The following is a 12,521-nucleotide window of genomic DNA, read 5'->3' on the forward strand; positions in this document are numbered from 1 at the left end:
CTACTCTGTCACTGATCAATTCTGATACTAAATGCCACACAGGAACTTTACAGTAATCGTGTTTTTATTTTTGTGAATTACAAAGCATTGTAGGCATACAATGTACTTAATTTGAGGCATAGTTAATGTCTGTTATATGATGGTGTATGATGGATTAGCATCAGGTCTACTTAATCTTTTTCCTCAGCAGGCTAATGGATGTATGCATAAATTTTAGCAATGTAATGATATGGCAGTCAATTTGCAACACCCAACTATAAATGACAACAAAGTTGGGAAAACACAAATTTTGGCTAAGTAGTAATGATGACTATAACATTTGGACCTTATTGATATCACACAGTCACTTCCTCCCTCACTGTTAATGTCTGTCAACTACTCGTTCTTCATTCTGTCTGCCTTCGCTCTCTCTTTTCTTCCTCCATCTCATATTGATGTTTAACATCTGTTGTTGCTATCGAAGTTGAAACCACAGCAAATATGTCATTTTTTCCCCACGTTTAGAAAAAACGTAAAATAATTGTCAGCAATTATTTTCTTTTTTCTCAAACCATTTCCCTTTTGAATTTCCACTCTGTATCCTCAGTCTGTAGGCATGTTTGGCCTTTGCTTAGCAGTTGACACTGGAGAATTCATCCTCTTGGGATTCATACTACTATTGTTTGAGGTGCAGTTAAACTGCTGTAGTTTTTATTTTAAACGGGCAGTATTATGTAAGATCGACTTTGAGTTGTACACCATGTTATAATGTTATTCTCTCATCAAAAACATACCTGGTGTTCTGCTGTGATTTATTTATTTTTTCATGCATGTTTCAGAAATCCTTTGTTCTCCCATGTCATCCAATCACCAGTGCAAACCGTAAGGTTGGACCTACCTCCACATTTGAGTCGCAGCTCCTCCCCAGAGCTGCAGCCTCACAGAACAGTCCTCGCCCGTAGCTGCCCCAGTCAGCTCCTTCAGATTTGCCAGCAGCAATTAGCAAACACCTCATGGAACTGCAAGAGCTACTTCTCAGTGCAACACTGCTAAACATGTTATTAAAAGGTTAATAGAGGGACACTTTTGTGACTTCCTGAAGGCAGAGTTTCAGAAAGAGCATGAGTTTTTAAAGAGAAAGAAACCCAATTTCAAGGTGTGAAATCAAGAAGAACATTTTTTATTAGTCGCATTTGATACATACACTATTTTGATAACTGAAGGTAACATAGTAATTTTATTGTGTTATAAAATGGCACCATGTGCTTCGGCTGCCCCTTTAAACGGTAGATGGTACATCATGTAAAACTGACCTGTATTCAACAATAGTTTTCAGAAGAAGAGCTGTCCTGAAAGAGTTTTACCTGCAAAGATTAGCACATAACCATGGTCACTAACAGGGTGGGGTGATGTCTTGGGCCCAAGGTAGACGGGGTACATATATGGTTTGATTTCTTTGCATGCATGGAAACCAGGGTTTCTGGTGAAAATTTTATGTTAGCTGTACCTTTTAGAAATATATTTACCGTACTTGAAATTCTCTGTGGTGTAAAATACTTATTTTACTGGCTGACTATAAATTTAACTGTTTTTGATCTTAGAAACAAGTACTTAAAAAATGTGCTGGTTTATCAAAAAATGTGCTTGCTTGGTTGCTTCGAGAGAGGGAGAGAGACAGAGAGAGCCCACAAGCTAGTTTTAAACAAGTCATGCTTTCTGCTGAAAAGTCACACTGGTGACTATATACAATTGAATGACAAGGAAAAGGAGATCATTAAGCAAGCCAGTGACCAGAGGAGAACAAGCAGAGAGATCTATACCACATCTCGGAGCAGAAACTGTGTCTGTGTAAAAAGATCTAAAATTCCTGCAGCCTTACATGCTGGACTGTCTGGCACTTTCAGTTATTTGTAGTCATTGCACAACGCAGTCATGCCACACACTAAAAATAAATCAAATTCTAACAAAGCTAAGTTATGATTAAAAATAATCATATTTCTTTACAGTAAGCCACACATACAGAAACATTTTGACGGAAAGATACAAAAAAACGTGAAATAGTTCTTAAATTTTAATGTACCAGTATTTGCTTTCAGTGTATGTGAGAATGTTAAATGGTGCACCTTAGAATATTTATAACTAAGCTGCATAAAAATTGTTTTCTGTTAAATCGTCTAACACTGCTGGGTGTTGTGCTCATGGTTGCATGTCTGTTCAACTGTATACTCTGTTGATTTACAGAATTTGCACATAAATGGGTTAGCTATAGGAGTCCTTGGAAATCTTTTCTGTTTAGAGCATGTTTGCACATTAAGTGTTTCTTGTTTTAAGGCAAGATGGGCAATGCATTGTCAATAAGTGCAAAAGCAAAAACAGAACACAGTTGTCTGACTGTGCTTGACAAAATAGGTAATCGCTAATGTGGACATTATCTCAACATGACTGTACTTCATGTATGTCCAAAATGGTAGGATTAATCGTTGCTCTCCAATGGCATTTTTTAAACATCAGTTTGGAAAATGTACAAAAATAGTGAAAAAAGAAATGCCAAACGTGTGTGTGTGTACTTACTGATGTCTCATAACATGTTTTAACAATAACACGGGGATTTTTATTATTTTGGTAACATGTGCATTTTGCATATCGAGAATTGTGCACCCTGAAAAGTAAGACGCTAAAAAAAACCATTTTGATCATTATAAAAGGGAACTGATCTGATCATGCGAGTGATTTGCCTCGATAGTAGAGTTGTTAGGATTTAGAGATTTTAGTCCTGAAACGGAGGAATCATGCCCAGCGTCTTACATTTATGACAGGCAACAAGGATCTTATGACTGGTTACTGATAGATTCAGCTGGTGTTTTTTTTTCCCTCCTGTCATTGAATTCCTTGGTTTATTGGCATATTTCACACTTCTACACCTTGCAGTACACAGGTTTTATGCTCTAGTGGCAACTGTCATGTAAGATTCTAGTGTTTTGACACTGACTCTACTTCTTTTCTCACAGGATATTTATGAACTCCTATGTTGCCATGGTCACTACCCACAGCCCCAACTATCATTATGCTGGTTTAGATACAGGTCAAAGGAAGCAGTCTCATTGTCTAACCTTTAGCACACCATTCAGATGTTGTTTTCTGACAAAGCTGAATGCCAAGCCTTCACATGATATATCTAATCCATATTCAATAAGTTAAAAAGTCCAAGCTTATCTTATAATCTAGAATTATTACATCTTAGATAATGTTTTATGATTCAAAATGTATGCAAAAACATATAAATATAAGATGCAAAGTAAACAAACATACACACACATAGCAACAAGATTGCATCTTATTTTCCTCTGTCATGTTTTGATGAAACTGATTTTTGCCTAAACTTTACTCTGTTACAAGTTCACAAAATCACTGCCAGCATCACGGAAAATATGTTCTACAGTGAAGCCAAGATGAGAAAGCATCGACTTCGCTGAACCATATTTTCTTTTAGCTCTTTGTATTGATAGCTTTTAAAATATCCCTCTTAAGGAGGAAATTGGTGCTATCCTTTCCACTATTGTCACTGCTGTAGCAAGTTCAGAAATGACTCAGTCTGATCTGCTTTTGTCCATTTGAGGTCTTTGCTGCAACAATAGTTTAATCTAATCCACAAACATCTCTTTCAGACTCTGTGCCAAACTGACAAAAAGGGGAAAAAAGCAACAGTTGCTCAAATAACTGTTTGTTACAATGAAAGTATGTAAGATGTCACAATTGAGTCAGATAGACTGCAGCAGCATAAGCCCAATCCTTTGAGCTAAGTACAGGAAACTGACTATAATTTAAAAAGGTTTGTCAAAATTGATCAGCAACAGATTGGAAAGATGTTTCATGACCATATAGACTCTCAGTTTTACCTGTAGCATTTAGATAAGAAATTCAGAACTTGGAGTAAACAGCATAAACACATAAATCTATCCTGATTTGGTGCGGGGGAGATTTTTTTCCAAATACCAACTAAGTTTAAAGACGATGAATATAAGTCCATTATTGCATGCCGTGTGAGAGCAATGCTTATCTGGCAAAAATACAGCAGATGTTTGTAGTTTATAAACTGCATGTCTATGAGCCCTTCTTAACACAAGACAGGCTTACAGGCCTGCATTTATATTAAAAAAGAGATTTTTTTTCTATATATCTAAAAAAAATTCTTTTCAAAGTTAGTGGGTGTGACTTGTATTCAGGTGCGCTAAGCGGTCTGGAAATTAGTGGCCTATAAGTGGTCTATATTTAAACACACAGCAGATAAATATTCATGTACAGTATAACTAAAAAAACAAAGATCATTCAAACCTAATGTTGGTGTTGACAAAGGTGTTAATTTATAAGCTCTTATGATAGTAGAGTTTTTCCCAGAATATAGAGTATTTGTTTGGTAGCAACTCTTTCAGTTGCTTCCAACTGGAACAGTCTAAGACCTAATTTTAAAACTGCATAGAAAGTAGTATGTAGGCCTGTCACGATAACATATTTTGCTGAACGATTAATTGTCTCAAAAATTATTGCGAAAAACGATAATATTGTTTGAAGACCTTTTTACACTGATTTAATGGAAATGACGTAATAATGCATGCGATTTCTTGCCAAAGACAGATACGCTTTATTTTCAAAAGAACACTTAACACTGGAGCTGATGAACAAAACAACCAACAACAAAAATAAAATGGATTCTCAGTCTCCATTAACAAAAAACGCACTTGAAAAAAAAACTAAACAAAATAAAGCGAAGTGGAAATAAATACTGCATTCAACCAAAAGAGTGCAGATTATGAAGTCTGTATATTATGTTGCCCTTCAGTAATAATTAGATTTAAATAGAGAAAATGGGCACATCGACTACCTGATGCAATAGTTCACACTACATGATTTTTTGCTCCTATTTTTCCCCTTACAACAATCTTAAAACGTTGATCTTTCTAAGATTGTGTGGTGTGTTACGGTAGATCGTCGTGGCCGCTCCGATCCAAATCAGGGGTTTTCCCCTTCTGGGAACTTTAACGCAGCCTGTTGAATGTGACAGGTAGCCAATCAGAAAGCTGGATTCTCCTCCGTGCTTTCTGAGGGGATATTAACCCGAAGTCCAGCGGACATTGGAAATGATATGTGGAAACAACATTAATGTTTATTCAACATGCAAAGAATATAGAAATGACAAGGGGAGGAGTTGGAGCGAAATTGCTACCGCAGTTGATAAACCCGGTAACTTTTCAGCAGTTCTTCGTTAACGTGACTAAATAGGTTATAATATTTTCTTTTGTCAGGACTTAACGCTGACACTAGCCACATGCATTGCAGGTAGATTGTAGTAAAGCATTGATTAATGCCTGGTTTTAAAATTAGTTAACTGGACTTGTAGCGATTATTTTGTGCCTATTGTTGGACACCACACGGCAGGACCGAACCGTTATACCTAGGATTTCTGTCGACTAATGTGTGATCTGTCAGGTTTTGAAAATGGATAGTGTAGTGTGCGCTGGGCTTTACACTAGGGAAATTAGGAAGGGGGGGGGTTAGCGGAGAGCACCAGAGTTGAACCTTTTTTTCATTCAGTGTCATTAACAGAAAGAGAAAAAGGCCGGAAGAGACGATAATGCCGATAATTAAAATGACGTCGGTATCGTTTGACAGTAGTATGCCTCCAACATTTAATTTAATAGTAAAGAAAATTCATGTTTATGTACTATATTAAACTAAGTTCATATGAACTATCACGGAAACAAAGAAATTAAGAACTCCCCCTCTTTGTGAGTATTTAATGCATGTATGATCCATCTTCTGTCTCAAATGAGCAATACATGTTTTTTTCCTTTGAAGCAGGAGGTGTTTTTTTTTACTTTGCAGTGTATCGCCTCTATATTGCCTATCCCGACTTTTATGAGTAATGACCTGTTACATCGGTGATCCCCCTGCAGCTCCAATCACTCAAGAGATGATACAAAGGGAATGTGGTGGGATAAACTAGCCTTGAGCTGTAATTACTCAGGTCTAGTGTCCTGACTGAGCTGATGAGCTCTGCTCTCTCCAACCAGAAAACAATGAAACATAGAGAACGGAAAGGACTCCCACTCAAGCAATCAGATCCTGTCATAGTCTGGAATAAAACATTTAAAAGCAAAAGAAAATCAATGACTAATGCTTGACATTCGTCAGAATCTTTTATCAGCTTGTAGCAGTAATATTTATTTTTGTCAGATATTTCTAAAACAAGAACAATCAATTAGACTGTAACAGTCAACAACGTTGTAGCTTTTATAGATCAGAATTTATCAAATGATGCATAAGGAAACAGTCACATCTGTCGGTTTTATTTCATTCAATTTCAATTAAGCATAAAAGCATCTTGTTACAATACACTGCAATATGGGGTTATTACGTAAAATTCATGATTTGGTTTTCACATCAAACTTTAAAACCCAATAACGTCTTTAGAGACAAAAGTGTGCACAAGATAAAACACCTTGATATGGTAGTGATATAAAATTAATGTAATAATAATTGTTGCGCTTCTTTTTGTTATTTTTAATAGTTTTTTCAACATCATACGAGTTATCTAAGATCCAGTGACATTTGTGGTACTGATATTAGCACATGGAAATGCTTTGATAAATATAAAAATAATGCATTCTTAACATTTTGGTTAAACTCATAAAATGTGTTCTATTGTTTTCCTCTGGCTTTTTTTCTTAAAAACAGATGTTTATCTGTATCTTTTTCAGTGCATAATGCATTTTTTTATTTACCACCAACAAAAATGTATATCTTTATTTATTGCTGCGAAAAGTAGAGCTATGAAATTGCAGGATGACATTATGAATTTCAACACAAACCCTTTGTGTTTGCCTTACTGCTGATTACATTGATTTTCTTCTTTTTTCATTATGCCTATTCTTTTTGTTCTCCATAGACATGTTTTTACTGGGAAGATTTTTGTCTGTTATTGCTGTTGTGGCATAAAATGTCTAGTTTGCTGAAAATGCACATAACATTGAACTTTCAATAAGTGAAAAGAGCAGAAGAAAGCACTTTTTTTATTTTTAGCTGCTTTGTTTGGCACAATCATAGGTGTTTTTGTTTTGTCTGTTTATCAATCATAATTATAACCAAGATAAGGAGCTTCTTTAACAATCAAACTGATGTTTACTCTTTTTATGATCTTACTTCTTTCACTGAATAAAATACCAACTAAAATTATTACAAATTCAAATGGCATAATTGATTCAGCCATATTGTCACTGAGGTTGTTTAGCATGATGAATAAGAATAACTCAAACTTAATCGTTATATGAAAAAGCATGTTTAAAAGGTCAAGAAATGAGTTGTAATATCACTTTAACTTTCCTTGCGGCAACACAAAGTAAAGAACTATGAAACTTTGAGATTTAACTGGTTGAAAACACGATAAGGAATAATTTAACTCTCACCTGAATATAGGTTCCGTACATTGATTTCTTCTTTTCAGTCAGTTCTGTCTCATAGCCTCTGATAAAATGGGCAGCTTGGGGTTTACTTAGTATGTAGATGTAGGGTTTTAATTAAAGGAAGAAAATACAGTTTAATATGCAGCACTTGACGTATATACCAATCTACTCTTTTAATATCATCCTTAAACGGTAATGTTTATTGTTGACCTTTTTGCCTTCTTTAAGCAGCATACCTGTGTTTGCTTTTGGATTGATTAATCCATCACCTGAGCTATGTTACACCTGTAGAGATATGTGGGACCAACTGTAGACAAGACAGGGATATGATGCCTATGATCTGACAGCTTACACACTGTGTCCATCATTCATGTCATTGTTTACTGGTTGTGCTGCTGTTTGTTACACTGCCTGGTGGACGACATCCTCAAATCAAAATCACATGTCCAGAGCAGGTATACTACCTTGCAAGACTATAAAAACGATACAGGATCTACTTTGTACTTGATATTTCTTTTTATAAGGAAAGTAACTCCCTGATTTTTAGAATGGAGATTTATGACACCACAGAAATAACATATTTTATGTTCAGTCTGGACTACTTCTAAAATAAAACTGGTTCAAAAGCAAGGAGCTCATTGGAGACATCATAATGTCTTTGAAAACAATAGAAGCTGCCAATAACTCTCCTACCCCCTACTTGAAATGTGAAAACGGATTCTTTTCTTTTTAAATGTTGCTTAACCATCACAGCCAAAGACAATCTTATGTAATGATATGGTTTCATAAAGGCCCATGTGAAGACACACCACATTTTGTAAACCACAGTCAGTTTATTTCTGTTTTGGATGCTGATAAAACTTATCACATTCTCATTCAAAAATTAAAATATCTATGTAGACACAATCATAAGTAAGACACCAACCAATATTGGTCATATTTAGTCTATCACTGTTATTCATCTGTTTGCCAGAATAATCTATTTGTGCACAGCCTTCTGTAGCTGAAGTTGGTGTCATGGGGCTGTTTTTTCAAGCTTTGATCAACTTTACTTCCAATTTAATGAGAATTTTGCAGACAGCAAGAGGTTCACAATCAAGGCCAGTGTCCTGTTTAATAAAAATAAAGTTTCATGGGTCCTTTTTTTCCCAACAGACATCATTTTCACAAACTCATAGAGAGTTGATGTGGTTCCTATGCTGATGCCTTACATCCAAGGATGCAAGTATCCTCAATTCACAGCACAGTTACCTATATCTTTATGCACTGTAAAACGGCAGAGTATTTCAGCTTTGCTGTTGTGGGGGTTTTTTTAGCAATACTACTGCAAATATAATGGATGTGAAATGAGCTTGACCTTTACTCAGATAAACTTATATAATACATACACAGATTAGAAACTTCCTTATTCGAATGTCATTTGTTTTCTCCTGGGGTTTCTTCAAGTTTATTAAATGGCATTCACTGAGGTGTGTTATTATCTATTTAGAGTCGAGCCTATAAACAATGGCAGTTTCATGGTCAGTAATTTAAAAAGTGGGGTTCTCACCTTGAAAAACAGTCTTTTTAGTTTGTGTTCCAAAATAATTCCATTTTTTCTTTTGTTTGGCAAAGATAGAAAAAACTGATTCAATTTACTAATAACAGATAATGCAAAGCAAAGAAAAAAAAGAGCTTAAGTTTCAAAGTTGATCTGTTTAGTTAATAATTTTGTTTTAAGGGGCCATCACAAAATCTCAAACTAGGTCTGACAGAAACAGCCAAGAAAGGTGTGTGAGTACAAAGTGGCCTACAAACCTAACTCAGTTGAACTAGCACTGCCACATATTGTTAGTTTGGGGGACAAAACCCAGCAAATTTGGCCCAGGTCATATGGTTTAAGAGTGAACTTTCCTTAATAATAATAAGAAAAAAGGTGTAAGTTTCTAATTTAAAAAAGTTTAAGAAATAAATAAAAAATGTTATCCACCCATCTTATGTTATATCTCACCCTGCTTATCCATGCACGGTCATGAGATGTGCATATCTGCAGTGGTCAGTGGGCAAAATGTAGGTATGTCCTGGACAGGATGCCAGTCCATCATAGGGCAGCACAGAGATAAACATGACAAACATTCATTCTTACAAATACTCACCCCAAAGGACAATTTAAGAAGGTCAATTAAAGTAGCATGTATATTTTGGGAATATACATGCTATATTCCCATGCTATATGCGTGGGAAGAACACACATGGGCCTGGAGAACATACAGTTGATATTGATATACGTATTCATATTTGACCACTGTGGAAAAGCTTTAAAATATTACTTGTACAGATAGCATGCAAGGCCTCTTGTGAGTCCCATTTGATTTACACTTATATCTTTAAGCCATTACTGCCAAATGCAAACATCTTGTGAACGCATCAGCACATTATGCTGATGCGTAATGCGTAAAAGATCTAAATGCGTAAAAGATCTAAATTAAATTAAAAGTTCACAACAGTCATTCTTCACAGGATGGACACCAGAGAAGACAAGTGTTATTATCAGCTCGATCAGATTACATGAGGTTACTTCACATGTATGTAAACAGAAGAGAAGAATACTGTATATGACTTATAAAGTCATATGCAGTATGACAGTAAAGTCATACTGTATATGACTTTATAATCAATTATATACAAATGGGAATGCATTACCCCAGGATGATTTGTGTCAGTATTTATATGCCAAGAGTAAAGATGAATTTTATCAATGAAATTTTACTTTACATTTAATTTTATCTACAATTTCAGTACTTGAACTGAAAAAGGATTCTCATAGCTGGGGCAACATTAGGAACAGTCCTTTGGCTGAAAAAGGAAAACGTCCATTACTACATTGTTATTGCTAGTAAATCTGAAGCTTATTTAATATGCAAATCAGTTAAATGTTTTTAAAATGTACTTCTAAAACTGTAAACCATAGTATTGAGTTTAGAGGAAAAAAATTCATAGCATGAATGGAAGTTGATCTTCTAGGTGGCATAGAGGTTTCCTCAGTTGCTTTGTTCAAACCATAGAAGCATATTAGCCTTCTGTGTGGAGTTTACATGTTCTCCTTATGCATGTCTTGGTTTTCCCTGGGTACACTATTTTTCTTCAACAATACAAAACCTTGCATATTAAGCTAATTAGGGAATTTTACATCCGAATTTAGGTGTGCACATGTATAGATGTCTCTCTTGTGTTTTGCCTGTTTGGCATGTGAAGGCCTGGCAAACTGCTCCACACTTATTGACTTCTGGGCTAGACTCCATCCTCCTGCAACCTCTGTGACCATGAAGATGATTAAGCAATACTGAACAGTCTGCGTCTCGAGGTTCCCCAACATTCTTAAATTGGATACTAAAATATGGAGTGCAGTTTCATTTATGAGATTGTTTTTTCCTTAATGCTACTTAGGAATAAGCCCATCTTGAAAAATGCCAAAGCAATAGAAAACAATACAAATAATTTACATGATTAGTTTTTTTTTTGTTATGTAATCCTTTGAGACTTGTCTGATTTTAATGTTCCCCTTAATTAACAAGGTTACAGCACAGCTTGTATGAATCATAGTCATGTTGTTTTTGTAAACGTATAATATAAAAACTAAAGTATTAAAAAACAAAATGCTCTTCTTTTTTTTTCTTTTAAGAGTTGCTTCTGTCTATAAACCCAGCAACTCCCCAATGTTTGGGAAAAGTGTTTGGTGTCAAAAAAACGGCATTTGTAAAAATAAAAAAAAAAGAAATCTCGATTTTTAATAAAGCATAGGGCTATTGGCAGCTGCCCTTGTCGCTCATCTTCCACATGATGCATAGACTAATCTGGCATACCCTTCCCTACCTGCAAATGTGTTTAGTGAAGGACAGATAAGACCTGTCATATATGAAATCTGTTTTTCCCTCTGCCTCACCCCCACTGGTAATGTACTGACTGATGTTATAGCCACAGCTGATGGTGAGGAATAAATGGGGGGAGGAGGGTAATGGAACATTCAAACCTCACTGCATACCTTGAACTGATTGTGAATTGTACCAAGCATATCTGCAAAAGCATTTTACTCAAGGCTTTTCTGATTTTTACTGCATATTTGGACAATTGGGTGAAGTTGTGATGAATGAGTACATTTTAAAAGGTGCTTAAGTTTAATTAGTTTTGCAAGTCACAAACACAGAATGCATTGCTTTACCTTGTACATTATGGTCTAAACATAACTTATTTCACCACCCATCACCAACTTGCAGCAACTGATTGATTTTGTTTAAATGATGTTTTGCAAAAACTCAAAACAGTAAATTGTAATTTGTTATGGGTTGCTATAAGTTAAAATGAAAGAAAACCATGTGGAAGGGACTGAAAGCGGAAATATCTATACACTGACACAGTGTAGCTAATTAGGGAATTTTACATCTGATGTAAAATTCAGATGTGAAATACCATTCTGACCACCCATAGAAGGTGGTCAGAAATATCTGACCTAGGAAAGGTAGAAGCATGTATGTAAACCTCTGCTCATTCTGGGGTAATATGTTGAAGAACGATAATGGAAACTAAAAGTAAGAATAGTTTATATTTACTAAGTAATCAATGATAACATTTTTATCATTGATTACTTAGTAAATATATATTGTTTCTGTATGTATAAATGCAAGTAACAATATTAACAAACTATGTTCTCCTTTGAAAGCTTTTTTTTTCCTTTTTAGAATAGAATAGAATAGAAGTACTTTATTCATCCCAGCAGGGAAATTACTTCGCAGTTACAGCATAGAGACAAGACACAATAACAACTACCACTGAGTAGTAGTTGTAGATAAAATAAAAATAAAATATAAAATGCTATAAATTGTAAAAATATGAAATGCTGTTAATATAAAAAGCAACTTAAGATCAGTCCTTGCAAAGATTTTTAAAAAATGCAGATATGTATATGTAAATATATGTACAGCAAGTGTGCCATAGTGCAGTTGTGCAAAATCGGACTGATTAGTGCAGAACAGTGATTTAGCTTTTATTGTACAGTGAGATGGCATGTGGCAGGAAGGATTTCCTGTATCTGTCCCTACGACAGCGGAG

The sequence above is a fragment of the Xiphophorus maculatus genome, chromosome 20 (genome assembly GCF_002775205.1).
Source record: "Xiphophorus maculatus strain JP 163 A chromosome 20, X_maculatus-5.0-male, whole genome shotgun sequence".
NCBI classification, from domain to species: domain Eukaryota; kingdom Metazoa; phylum Chordata; class Actinopteri; order Cyprinodontiformes; family Poeciliidae; genus Xiphophorus; species Xiphophorus maculatus.